The 10418-nt window shown below is 35.0% G+C and overlaps 1 long non-coding RNA gene across 1 annotated transcript; it reads right to left on the bottom strand.

The window, feature by feature from the left end:
• Positions 1–1419: 1419 nt before the first annotated feature.
• On the bottom strand, positions 1420–10108 carry LOC115438817 (uncharacterized). The gene is made up of 3 exons (XR_003938165.1): positions 10096–10108; positions 8302–8306; positions 1420–1528 (listed from the first exon to the last, which is right to left on the bottom strand). It is a non-coding gene; the product is annotated as an uncharacterized LOC115438817 (long non-coding RNA).
• Positions 10109–10418: the final 310 nt, after the last annotated feature.

Below are 10418 nucleotides of genomic sequence, written 5' to 3' on the forward strand. Positions count from 1 at the left end.
CTGGAACAGGGCCATGTGACCACTTCACTTGCGAGAAAGAGACAGAAAATAAAAGATGACAATGATAAGTTTGTCTGTCGTCCTTTCTTGCATTACTTTGATCCTTCACTTTGCCAATTATAAAATACCAGCGCATTGACCCATATAATACCGATACACCCTTTAACTTAACAAAGCCACTGTTAGCTACAGTAAAATCCACACCTCCATTTGTCATATCTGTTTCCTTGTTCAGACTCATTCCGTCCTGTTATTTCTGCATATCCTCATCATATTCCATCAGATCATCGCTGCTTCGTCAGGTCTAAGTATCTCCTAGCAGTGTGCACTTACTGTCAAATCGTTTCATTTTCCACATGGAAACGCCGACCGGTGCTCGAACTGAACATAATCTTTTCTTTATGGGAGTCACACACTGGGGTGTTTGGGCTCCGACTGCTGGAAGGACCATAAAAATGACTTAATCATTTATCAAAATGATGAACAGTCTGAGATAACATCGCTGGACTTTCTGTTCCAGATAATGAGATTTTATTCCCTGTGTGGTTGAACATTTTTCTTTTGTGTGGTTCCAGTTTTCAGTTGCATTTTCCCCTTAAAGTCAGGGTCCAAAACTCTTTGGTTTGGTTTAAGTAGAAGAGTGATTGCACAAGAACAACCAGTACGGTTCGAATGAACCCATAAAAACCCAGTCCTACTTTTGTGGCAGTTCCCAATGGAATTTTTCTTCCAATTTAATCCCTCTTAAATTATTTATCATAATATTATCCTCTCAATTTTGCATTTTTTCATTGAAAATCAGGTATTTTCTGATGTTTAATTTACTGATCATGTACTTTAATCATCATACTGAGATTACATTTGAGGGTTATTAGACCAAAAACAGAGAAAACTGAAGAAAAACGGACTTTTTCAGCAAAATGCATTATTAACATAACATAAACTGAAGCACTATTCGGATTGGATTAGTTTTATATGGGCATGTGGGGTAATGCCACTTTACCACAGGACGTCGGTAATATTAAAGGTGGGGTAGGAGATCTTGGAAAAACAGTTCAAACAAGCTACATTTTGAAAATGATTGGATGGTGTTTTTTCAGTCCTGTCCATTCAACAGGTGACTAATTTTTTATTTTTATTTTTTATTTTTGTGTGAGAGCATTTAATTAATTGGTTGTAACTGGGGTGTGAAGGGGATTTTAAGGAATATCATTAAAAATGCTCCAGGAAAACATCTCCTACCTCACCTTTAATGGTCAGTTCGCATGGGATAAGAAATATCAGTAAAACTACCACAAGTGGGAGGGGTAAATCCATAATATTATACGTGGGGGTGCGGTCCATAACTAATGTAATTATCGCTGGTGTGAAACAAAAAATGAAACTTCACATACTTTTAACACCCAACTCCTTTATATATTATATATAAACTGTATCTGCAGTTGGATATGGGCATTACATGTGTTTAATGTGGCACTAAAAGCATTAAATTAGATTAGCTGATACCTGCAGAAACCCTGTAATCATGCTCCTGTTCTGCCTCAGGAGTTCCACTTCAGCCGTGATGATGCAATGAATTACATATACTGACTGAAATGGTTCAAATTTCAAATGTTCAGCTCAAAACAAGCTTAAAGAATCCTGACTAACAGCATTAACCCCTTGTGTTTAGTATGATGGACTCAAACCTGTCGTTAATGTGAAATCTTTGTATTGATGTTAACATGGAATTATTTTTTCCTGTTTCATGCATGCAAGCAGTGGTGTAGTCCAGGGTATACGGCAGTATACAGAGTATACCTACTTATTTTTCACTCAGCATTGGGTATACCCACTTCTAAATCTCCCTAATGCGCACCATTCAGTAGTATCTGTGAGTCAAATTACCCATTTTTCTCCTAGGATGGTGAAGCCATGACCCGCCCTACTCTGCCTCTAATTGGCTAGTACCTGGTGCCTTCACTGATTAGATTGGTTAACTTTAGGCATGAGGACTGATGAGCCAATCAGAGGCAGAGTAGGGCGGGTCATGCCGAAGAAAATATTGCTAACTTAGCGCCAGAGTGGTAGTTTCAGAATGAGTCACTGTTTTAAACTACTGACCATATGACTGCACATTAAGAGAAGAGATTTAGTCACAATAGTTAAACTGTGTGAGTAGGCTAACGTTATGAAAGGCTAACGTTATGAAAGGCTAACGTTATCCTATATTTGCCTCATGTTGAATACATTTACGTTCATGCAGCTGCTTGTGTGACCAGTAAAACCTACAAGCTACTCCTGATCAAGTCATGATAATTTTATAATAGTGAACAAACACTACTGATGGATTTTTGGGTAAACTAAGTAGAGTAGACTGATATGTCACTGTTTCTAATATGTTGTTTTTCTGGACTACTTTAAAAAAAAAAAAAAAAAAAAGGCAAAATTTGAGAGTATACCCACTTCTCCAGGGACCACTACACCACTGCATGCAAGTAAAAGACCAATGGAACGTGTCGTTCATGGTGACAGATCTCATATTAACCCTCACACTTCTATGCTCAAAGGACTTTTATTTTGCATAATTGAAAGTCGCGTTCACTGAAGCATGAAAACTGACTCAGGACACTGGTGTCAAACAAAGGAGAATCACATGATCAATAAACACATATGAGCAGATTTTTGAATGTCTTCACATTTTGGTTTTATATTATTACCTCTGCCTTGTGATCACTTTGCTTTGTGTGTTTGTTTGTTGTTTGCTTGTGTGTTTGTTTGTTTGTTTGCTAGCAACTTTGCAGGAAAAGTATTATAACCATCTTTACCAAATTGTACCCACAGATCGGCCTAGGCCCTGGGATGAACCCATTAAATTTTGGGTCAAGTAGGCCAAAGTTCAAGGTCACAAAATCTCAAATTTTCCTATCTCTCATCATTGAGCAATTTTCGAAAATTCATACAAAATTCAAGAAGACTCAGATTAGCCTCCACTTTGATCCACCCATAGTTTATAACAATATCTTGTATCTGGCACAAAATTGTCCACATCCACTGTGGAATGTGGACTCTGTGGACATTTAAATTTAGCATTGAAAATCCCATTTACGACACATTTTTCATTATAACTCAACAAATATTGAGTGGAATTTAATATAATTTGACGTACACATGACTGGTACCAAGCTTCAACTTTCTACGAAATATCGCTCCGCTCCATTTCTCTTCCGTTACGCTCTGTTGACTTTTTTTTTTTTTTTTTTTATTACCATGTTTGACCGCAATTTTTCTGCTGTATGGAACAACCTTGAAACTGTTTAATTTAAAAAGAAATAGTCGATCCACAAACGCACACCGTTCAGGGTACTTGGCGGAGGTTTGCGTTCTTTGAACACTTGTTTCTTTCTGACTCTACTTTTTTCTGGTACACCCTGTTTAAAGTGACTCCAACCTGATGCTAACGGTGGTGAGTGGCTGTTGTAGATTTAGCGTCCTGTTAAAGCATATTCATTTGTTTGTGGATAACCCTTTCACTAGCCTCAGCGGGGGCTTCAAATGTTAAAAAGCCTTTCAGCGGTTAACATTCAGGATGCTTTTCAACTTAGTGCAGCCTGGAGCGCAAACCTCTCAGCAGTCAAATGTGGAACTACAAACCCAACACTAATTAACTCTGCCTGCAGCCTTCACTTTCAATCAATAAAATACACTCTGTTTACGCCTCTTTCCACATCACTTCATGAACTTTTGGACGCTGAAAGAAGATTTAAAAAAAAAAAAAAAAAAATCTCTGTTTCCTCCCTTTCTCTCTGGAAAGTTCAGTTCATCAGCTCATACAAGTTACTTTCTACCCATAATGCCTTGCGACAGACATCTCAAGAGGCTTGAACTTGTTGTGCTTATCTGTGTAGTGTAGGTGGAGAGAGAGAGAAACCAGTGTGTTTAAAGAAGCAACACAGTCCGATTTCTGCTTTAAATAAGAGAGAAAACAGGAGAAAGTGAACTTTGTGCACTTGGAACTGATTTCCATCCATGTGCAGAAAAAACAGACTTCATTTTAATAAAGTGCAAATGAGCTGCAAACGTGTTGATAAGTAAAAAAGTATCTTGACTTTTTAACCTAATCCACATATGAATATATTCTATGGTAATTATTTCTTGTTCTTTGAGTTCTTTCAAATATGTGTCTTATTGTACTTTATTATATTGTTAATATTCTGTGTTATTTTCTTTCAGTTAGAATTATTCTGTTGTATTTAGTGTTTTAAAAGCTGGCTTATTTTCACCAGCTTTGTATCATGTTACCAATTAAACAAAACAAACAAAAAAAAAAACAGCTGAATTTCTGTTTCGTGGCTCTGTTTTCAATTACCAGACACGAATAATTAAAATTCATCAGATTAGATCGGAAATACCTTCTTCTGCTATTCATTGGATATTTAAATGCATAAACAGTCGTGGAAAAATTATTAGACCACTCGTGTTTTTCTTCAGTTTCTTGTTCATTTTAATGCCTGGTAAAAATAAAGGCACATTAGTTTGGAAAAATATAATGATAACAAAAAAAAAATAGCTCATAGTAGTTTAATTTCAGAGCTGATATCTATCCATTTTCCATGTTTTCTTGATAATAACCAAAATCACTTCAGTTCTTCCATCAATATCTATGGCACTGTACTGACAAAACAGTGCTTTTAGGCATTCCATGTTTCTTTTCTGCCTGTTTTTAGTCACATGATACACACAGGAGTTAGTACTGGGTTGCATAACCATTGTTTTTGATGACTTTTGATGGTCTAATCATTTTTGTGTTTCTGTGTAGCTACTGGTGCATTGACCTGTGGGGGAACCATGGGTTTTAGATGTGGTAGATAATAAACTTACCTCTGATCCAGTTGTTCCTTTACTTTCTTGGTAAATTCCACTGGCATTTTCAGTTGCAACGTGATATCATGAATTGCGTACAGATAACACGCCACTTTTATTTTGGCGTATTATCTGTACACATGATAAGCTTAAAAGCTTAAGTGTAAAATACCATGTGGTTAGGGCAGAGGCAGTTTCTCATAGACTGCAAGGGAAGCTCAGCTTCTCCTAAAATTACTCAAATTAAATGGTTAAATATGTACGGTTGTGTGACATTTCATTGACTACAATGTGTTAGAACACGTTCATCTCACAGACGAGTTCGTTCAGAATCAGCTTTATCACAAATCAACAGACTCGATGTTCACTTCTCATACATTCCCATTGCGCTGTTTTCTCATTCGATTTCTGCTCAGTGCATTTGCCCGTAGACGCGATGGGACTGAGTGGAACAGTTTTTTCATTGCCTCAAAACTGGACGGTAATTGGATAAATGCCATGATGCTGTCCTGCCCCCGGACGCTCGGCATCTCTGGGGGTGAATGGAGCTGTGGGCGGAGCTCGGCTTCAATGTGCTGATTGGAGGATCAGTTGAAAGGCTGAATCCCGTTTGATTGACAGCTATTTTGAGATCTACTCCTTCACTGACACAGTTCAGTTTAATACCGTTGCACATTCTGCTGTGAAATCGAGAGAGAAACCACTACGAAATTACTTGTTCATTTCTTGCACTGTAAATAAAACACACTCATTGTACTTCCTTGTTTCAATTTAATATAATTTCAACGTTCTCTTGTTAGTTGGTATGATAAGGTCACTGATCATTTCTTAAAAAGGAACAGAGGGCCGAATTTATGTTTAAATAACTTGACTTTTTTTTTTTATGTAAGCCGACATGAGCTTCCCCTGTCTGAAAGACGAGCAGCCGCCACTAGGTTAGTGTTAGGTTAGTGTTAGTTGATTGTAAAACTGATGAGCTGACTTTCATACATGCAAAACACATCCTCTCAATAAATAAATAAATGGGCTGAAAATATCTGCTGAATAATGAATCCCCACGGGAATCAAATTAAATTTAATGAGACCACAGTCTTTTGCCAACTTGGCTTGACGGTATGAATTTCAGACATCTGAGGAGGAATGTCATGAAAAACACCTGAGTCCAAACTGGAACATTAGTTTTCTGGAACTGAATGAATCAGGTGTTGTTACCACACTTTGACTTCAAGATGTTTGGTTCTAAGTGACAATGGGGGGGGGGGGGGTCAAGGTAGCTTTATTTATACCCATAGGCACACAGTAAATAACGGTGTCAATTTAACTCTTAGAGTTGAATTTGATTGGTTGATTGATTGACATCTTTATTTCGAACATGTAGACAGTGAAATCAAAACAAAATCAACCAACAAAACAAATGACAATGATACATAAAAGGTGATAAGTAACACAAAATGAAAATAAAATAAAATAAATGAAATTAAACATGCTTGAAAAGGAGTAGGAAGAAGTAAAAACATATATACTCTACCCCCAATCTCCATTCTCTATATAGCAATTATTGTTTTATATGACTATCAAAATAATAATAATAATAAAACAATATCACACATCCATATTCCTATATACACTAATATAATAATACCATTTACAGATTATCATACCAGTATCAGCACTCTCAGATATTAATAAAAAACTAAAAAACAAACAAAAAAAACCCCATATACATATATAATACAAATACATATCTATTCTATATTGTCCTATATAGTACTATAGTAATATATATTCATATATCCATATTTAACTAGATATTATCAACACATATGTGGCAAAGCCCCACTCTGACAAACAACTGGACCCCCCCCCCCCCCCGCCCTTTCCCCTCTATATTTTGTAAAAATCATTTGTTTGTATTTGTTTTTTTAAAGTGTGATGTTTGGACATTGTCTCAGCTTTAACTTTGTTTCAGATAACATTTGGTCCCATTCAAAATTAGAGAAAACTTTACAGAGTTAATTCCACTCAATTCAGTGTCAAAATTAACAATAAATGTGTGAAAATATTTAACACTGTTGTTTTCACACTGCTGAGATTAATATGATTACACTTCATCGAGCTATTTTACTCCAAATTTAGTTATCAATATTAACTAATTAATATTAAAACAATGTAGAATTGCAGGAGGTCTTAAGGTGGACATTGTAGGATGAAGATCAGAATTTTCTTGAAGTGCTTCTTTGGTGGTAATGATAGATTATGTATTTTATTGTTACACTCACAAGGGAAATGATTTACTCTGTGGGTTTCAAACACTCCAGGAAGTGCTTTTACTTTGAAAGAGCTAAAATCTCTGCACTTGCAATTTGGTGATAACTTCATATTGACAGTCAGGTTCAGCATTGTTCTGTCTACAGGTTTGACTAATGGTGTCACATTAACCCTATAACACCAAACGTATCATATTTGATACATGAGTTTTTGAAGCCCTCTACATCACAGGTGTCACACATGCGGCCCGGGGGCCAAATCCGGCCCGCCAAAGGGTCCAGTCGAGCCCTTGGGATGAATTTGTTAAATGCAAAATTTACAATCCTTTTAGTTCAGGTTCCACATTCAGACCAATTAAATGTGTAAATGATAAACTGAGGCAGAATAGTGTTAAAATTACACTTATTTTTTCAGTTTGTTAATGTTACTCACATTGTTTTAAAGGATAGTTTGTAGATGTAAACCTTTTCATAATGTAAATTAACATTTTTCACTCTTAAATGTAGAGAAAAGTTTAGAGTTGACATTATTTCTATATTATTATGTTATTATTTTACTGGTTCGGCCCACTGCAGATCTAATTTAGCTGAATGTGGCCCCCTGAACTAAAATGGGTTTGACACCCTTGCTCTACATGATCAATGTGATATTTTTTTTCTTGAAAAACCTGATGTATACAATTAGATACATGCAATACACAGATAATCCACCAGAGGGAGGAATTCATTCACCAGAGGCCTTTCCAGTGACACTACAAGACTGTCATTAATGAGGAAGGAGGCAGAACTTTGTCAATTTTGAAAAGGAATTACCAATTTGTTCGACATGTTGTGTTATATTATGTTTTTGTTTGTTCAAAAATAATAATATTTGAGCAGTGAGACCCGATGTATCAAATATGATACAAAACTGAAAATCATACATGGAAATTGATAATTGAAAAAATGTTTTTTGGTTGTTCAGAAGAACCAATAAAGGCTCCAGTTTCACAGAACTGGAATTTTCTGTCAGTGATTTAATGGTTCAGGCTTTACAGGGTTAATAAAAATAAACATAAAACATCCAATAACATTGTAAAACACAAACATTAACCTGAATAAACATTAACACAAAACCCCCTTAAACCCTTTAACATATAATATAGACCACAATGAGTAGAATGTCCAGTACCCACAATGCAATGCGGCAAACTGGCACTAATCATCACTCTGTAGAGTTGATTTTTTTTTTTTTTTTTTTTTTTTTTTTTACTTTAACTCTACTGTTAGAGCTGGTTTACTCTCTATAGAGATATAAATACTCTATCTAGGTTAAAATAGTTTGACTCTGAAATATTGACGCTGCATTTTTTACTGTATAGATTTTTCTGCAGTAACAGGAGAGGGCATGTGCATTATATAACATTAAGACCAAACAAAACACGATAACAAATACACATGGGTAAGTACTCACAGATTCTTACTGATCTGGACTCAGATAAAGATAAAATATCAAATAAAATACAATATCAGGGCAAAGAGGATGTCAAATCACAGTCCATAGAAGACTTCAGTAAAGTTTAAAAGGTTAAGAAGTGCACGACAACTTATTTAAAAAACAAACAGCAGCGTTAACCCGGCAAGAAAACTAATAAATAGAAACAAATGGTAAATGTCAGTAAAAAAAAAAAAGTTTAAAGTGCACAAAGACTTTTAAAAACATAAATAGAAATAAGTAACTGATAGATTCCAATTAAAATGCACTTCGTTATCATATAAAACTGAGAAACTGTCAAATTTGACTGAATCTGACACATAATAATAATAATAATAATATATTAACAGCATATTAAATGCTTGGCTCATAGGTTTTGGGCAGAATCTGAAGACTTTTCTGGAACCGTCTGAACTTGCCAGGATGACACTTCCCAGTTGAATAACGCTTAATGTTCATAACTGTAGAGGTCAGAGCAAACACAAATACTTATGCAACACAAGCAGGATTTGACAGGATTAAATCATAGTAAATATGGGACAGTCTCCACTCTACAGACCTCCACAACATTTATGAGGTTAGAAAAAGGCAGAACTCTGCATAAATAACACTGGCTCTGAGGTCGAACAGTCCACAGAGATACAGTTATTGTACATATGGATAATGGATTAACCCATAAAGACCCAAATATCCACCAGTGACCAAAACCAGATCTGAATTTTTTTTTTCTTCTTTTATTCAAATTTTATGTCAACTTTACAAACAATCAACAAAAAAATAAATAAAAAAGTCAGTAAAAATTAAAATTACAAGGATGCTAGAAGACTGGTTTATATAATATATGCTTGTGCAACATCACTAGCAGACTGAGGTCGTACATACACTGCAAAAATGTAAATCTTACCAAGTGTATTTTTCTCATTTTTAGTCAAAATATCTCATCACACTTAAAATAAGACATAATCACCTAAAGAGTAACTTGTCCAGATATAAGAACTTATTTTTAGACAATAGATCTGGAAAATCTTATTTTAAGAAATCTTCAAGAAATTTCACTTGTTCCATAGACAGATTTTTTATTTATTTTTTGCTTAATTAAAGATTTTTTTGTGCTCAATTCAAGCAAAAAAAAAAAAAAAATCTGTCAAACAAATTTATCATTGATCAAAACTAGAAGAAATTACTTGAAAATTGTTGTAATTGGAAGTAGTACAGTATTTTTGAACAAAAACTAATAGCAGTGATGAGCTCAGTGGATAATTACTGCAGTAATTAATATATTTAATCTGAAAACAGGTTCTTTAACCCTTTAACTCTGAGGTAAATGTGTTGTTGCCTTTTTTAAAATCAGTCCAGCTGCTTTTTGCACCTGATTGAACTTAAAAAGCAGTCACACGGTCAAAGCTCGGTAAAAACACAGTAAAAATAAATAAATAAATAAAGTAAAATTGCTACAATACTGCAAGCAACACTAAAAAACAAGGGGAATGGTTTGTAAAAAAAAAAAAAAACAAAAAAGCCCAAACCTTCTATTTTATAAATAGATGTTCTCACTCACTGCTCTGTGACTTGGGGGTGCACTGAGCATGCTCAGATGTCTATGGAAACAACAAGGTCTATTCTATCAGCACCTTCTGAAGTTTTTTCCTATTGAGCAAACAGTTGAATTTTATTTAATATCTGAAATTAATCATATATCTGAACGCTCACACAGACACGTCAGGGTGTAAAGGGTTAAACCTTGAACTGATGCAGTAACTTCTCATATTTTCAACAACCATCAGTTTGATAGAAATAATAAGACTGTTTCAATGGATAAAGGTCTAATAATCGCA

Source organism: Sphaeramia orbicularis, chromosome 18, assembly GCF_902148855.1.
Source record: "Sphaeramia orbicularis chromosome 18, fSphaOr1.1, whole genome shotgun sequence".
NCBI classification, from domain to species: Eukaryota; Metazoa; Chordata; class Actinopteri; order Kurtiformes; family Apogonidae; genus Sphaeramia; species Sphaeramia orbicularis.